Genomic DNA, 4,503 nt, shown 5'->3' on the forward strand with positions numbered 1-4,503 from the left:
GAGCAGATGAGATGAAAGTGAGAAGAGAGAGAACTCCAAAAAGCACAGAGCAGTAACGTGATTGTGTGAGTCAGCTAACAGCCCAAACGTTTCTAGAAGGACAGTACTTCCAGCACTTTCTCCTCCTGCAGAAACTCTCGCCATCGTGCCGTAACAAAGCACAGATGTCCTTTTATGCAAAGTGCTCCGGGTCACAATGCCAAACAGCTGGGTTGTAATGCAGTGCTTCCCTGTTAGTGAGTGAGTGTGAGTCCTGCACTTCCTGTAGGAGTGGGACAGGATACGGGATGCCTTTGGTTCTGGAAGATAAATTTTAAAAAAAGATTTTGGTAAATCCTACATTCACTAGACTGGAACAAATCTCAGCCAAGAGTTCCAGTAGCTCTGGAGATTAAGAAAGTGAACGAAGGAGAAAGAGAGGAAATAAAAGAGCAGCGACCGACTCCACACTTGCCGGGTAACGACGCTGCCACCTGGTCCAGGGTCTCGCCTCAGCCACACCCCCGGTGGCCCCGCCGCCTGCCTTCACAACACCGCTCCATCCTGAACGTGCGGAACATCCACCTCAAGTCCCAGTGAGAGGTCGCTACCCAGGCCCACGTTTGTGTTCCAACACAAGGGTGAAAAGCTAAGTGTGCTCATTTTCCATGTAGGACACGGGACAAGGTCTGAGAAACAGAAGAGGTAACAGAAGAAAGTAATAAGCAAATGAACCATGAGTGAAATGGTTCACTTCTAGTTAACGTGTCCTGAAAGAACCTATATACTTCTGTATTTGTGCGCCTCATGAGCCGATTCAGTGGGCGAAGGGAGCTGGAAATAGTCTGTGCCTGGTCCCTGATCACTCCAGCTCTGTCCAAGATCATTACCATGCAAATCAAGCCAGGAGTGACACGCTAATCGCATTGTCAGTGAATTCCAACGCGCCCACCACCATCGCGCTGAAACTAAAGGGCAACAGTGCGCTGGGAGACAGACGACACCTCCTCCGCTAAAGGCCAGCGGTGCCGTCATCCATGAAATCAAGCGAACGAGCTTGTCAGGTGCGACAGCAAATACCCCAGCATTACTCCAGCACGCCCAGGGTTCGACGCAGCCAGGGTATGCGGATGGGAGTGGCAGCGGGTGGCTGGGTCTCCCCTGACCCCGGAGTCGTGACTGACCACCTAGCTCTCTCCGACACGGTGAATGTGCTTGAGAAGGCTGTTCACATGAAGCGTCATGTTGCCTTAAAATAAGTGACATGTTCTGAGAAAAATTAAGCGTGCTGAAAAAAATGAGCAAATATCCAGCACAACAACCTTGAAGGGAGACCCATGCATGTGTGACAGTGTGCAAATGAGAGGAAGAGAGAGAAAGCAAGAGGGAGAGAAGGAAGATTTAATCCATATTAGAGTTCAATGAGCTAAGGACAGGTGGGTGTATGAGTCAGAGAGAGAAATGTCAACCCAGAGCAAGAGCATCTTCAGACTTTGGAATTAAAAGATCAGGACTTAAAGGTTTACGTTTACTCTGCTGCAGTTCTGGTACATCGCTACAAAACACTAAATTATTGCATTTCCATTATCATACTGAATGCAGCTCATTTAATCAGCTTGTAGGGAATCAAGGTAAACTTTATTTTTATGTCAATGTTTCAAGCAACAACAAAAAAAGAACATAAGACATATAAGTAAGTCTAGAAAATGGCTAAACATTATCAAAAGATCTCATACAATGAGAGTTTTACTTTAACTCAGTCTAATAGAATTAATACAACAAACAACACATATTCACACTAGTGCACCAGCGTGCTTTTTTGAGGAGATTCATCAGGCCACTTAAAATGTGTTTTGTACAGTTAGAGATCAGATTGTCAGGAAAACAGATTTATGGATTTAATAAAATCACAGTCTATGATCTGTACTTTGAGTACTACCAATTTTCATTCTCCAAAGAGATGTTTTCCCTTTTGAAAACAGTTTACATTTACTGAAAACATCTTTACATTTACTGAAATGGCTTCTAATGGTTAGCATGTGTCCTCTAAAACGTAGGAGACTGCACCGTGGTACAGCTGAATGTGGAGGCAAGAATATCGCAAATGTGATCACATGCACGATCGTTCTGCAGTTTCAGCAGAGCAGACCCATCAACACCAAACATTTCAGAAAATGTAATGTGTGGTATACCTGGCAATGAATAGGCAGAAATAAAAAGAGAAACACTAATGTCTTCTAAAAAAACCACATACAATTCAGAACAACTCTCAGATCATTTGTTGGTTGACATGGCAACGAGCCATCGTCAGCTGTAAAGACCGTAAGGCTGCCTCATCCTGAGAGCAGTATGAGGGAACAGAATGTGACTACACACCGAGTCCCTTTCCACTGTGGGGAGCTGTCAGTTAGACCACAGTTAGATGTGATGGGGGCATAAAAGATCAACAACTACAAGCTGACCTTAGATGACGAGGTCGGCAGCACCTGCACAGACTATTGACAAAGGTTTACAAACTCAAAAATTATTACATTTTAAAGGTTCAACTTGGATATATATTTCAGAACTACCGGTAACCACGGGGCCTAAATATAAAACTTTTCTTTAACTTGAGTTCCACAGTATACAGGGAACACTTTATCAGATCACCAGTTTCCTCCTGCCCAAAATTTTCCCTGATTCTTCCCTCGTCTCACACAGGTGCCCGGCGTACCACAAGCGTCAGGCTCGTCAGATGACTGATGGTGTGTGAGAGAAATGAGCTTTGACCTGCAGACGTGTGTCCTGCTCTAACAACCATGAGATGACAACCACTGCATCGTTTACCCCCCAAACCACTAGGAGGCTAACATGCACCGCCAGGCAGATCCGGAGAGGAACGCGTCCCTGGGGTTTTTGTTTTCAGTCGTCAACGAAGCATTTTGGTACCTTAGAGATGGTTGCAGCCAGCAGGGTTTCTGGATCAAAGATTTGTTGTCATGCTGACAAACAAAATCACCTCCTCAGGACACAAACGTAATAATTACCCAATGTTGTCATTAGAATGATCATTAAAAATAAGGCGGAGAAGCTCTTTTCTCTGTTCATACATGAGGTCAATGTTCAAAGCTTGATCTGTACTTCGAGTACTTCGAACCTCAAGTACGGCTCGGCTTGAGATACGTTGCTTCAGGTCTCATGGATGACAAGCATTGAGACCATTTTCTGTCCTGGCTCCAAGATGGTGGAATGAACTCCCACTTGCTGTCCAGACAGCAGAGTCCCTTGCAGTCTTCAAACACAGACTGAAGACCCATCTAGTTGCAGAATATTTAAAGGACAACTGACACTGCTCCCATATTAACTGATTAAATTAATACCTATTGTAGGGTATTGTTTATGGTGTTTAACAAACTCTAGAACTTATTGTTTATAGCACTTATCAATGTTTAAGGTAGACCTTATGTCTTTTGCACGTCTGGGTATCAGAATTCATCCCTACAGTATTCTATTTCTACAGTGTTCCAGTTCATTGGTATGTTTGATTCTAACCTACTGTACTGTACTAGGATGTATTCTGTGAGGAAACGACAAAGCATATTTGTAAATCGCTCTGGATATGAGCGTCTGCTAAATGCCGTAAATGTAAATGTTCAACTAGAACGATCCGTATGTTAAATCTGGAACCCACACGGTGTCTTACTGGAGGGTGGGTGAGTTCTTAAATTATGCATTTTTTTCCCCAGAAAATTTTGCACAATCATTCTTTTTTCTTGGTACCGAATACTACAAATCTGACTTTCGTATACAGCCGCATATCTGATCATCGCTGTTCATGCATTTGCTTTTATTTTGAAAGCCACATGGTTGGAGACGATGCCCTTTCTCCAAGGGACTCGACACCTGACACCTGCATATTACATTCCAATAAAAAGGAAAACGTTTAAGGTATAGATGTAACTTATTTTAACTGAGCAAAGCTAAGGTAACATTGTCGAAAGTGGAGATGAATTTAGTGAATGTTGTGTTTTTATTGTGGGGCTAGTTTCAATTCAGTAGTCATTCTGCGTATTACCATAAACGCAATCGTACATTCAGGATGATCTGGACTGGTGGAGTAGTGGTTCAAACCCTCCTTGGTTCGGTTCAGTTATTCAGTTTCATTCCATGACCCGAGCACGTTTAACAGCGACTGGGATCCTTCCTTGTCTACATTTTGAAATGAACGCGTATCTAACGCGATGAAGCGACCCGTTTTCACTCGACCAGAGTAAGTGGGTGGGGAGCCTTCGGCATTACTGGGAGCGTTGTTTGTGTTCATTCTGATGAGCTGCCATATTTCAACGCATTTCTAGATGCGTTGCCTATTTTTTCACGTCGCTTCTGTCTGACCGTGGTTTATGAGAAGCTTGGGATCCACAATTTGTATTTTAACAGTAGCTATTTTAGAATAGCTAATGTTGCTGCTTATGGCATCAATGCGAATTTTCTTCGAAGAAGGGGGGGGGGGGTGGAAGAACCGTGAACCGAACCGAACCGAACCGT

This window comes from Electrophorus electricus, chromosome 11 (assembly GCF_013358815.1).
Source record: "Electrophorus electricus isolate fEleEle1 chromosome 11, fEleEle1.pri, whole genome shotgun sequence".
In the NCBI taxonomy this organism is placed as follows: domain Eukaryota; kingdom Metazoa; phylum Chordata; class Actinopteri; order Gymnotiformes; family Gymnotidae; genus Electrophorus; species Electrophorus electricus.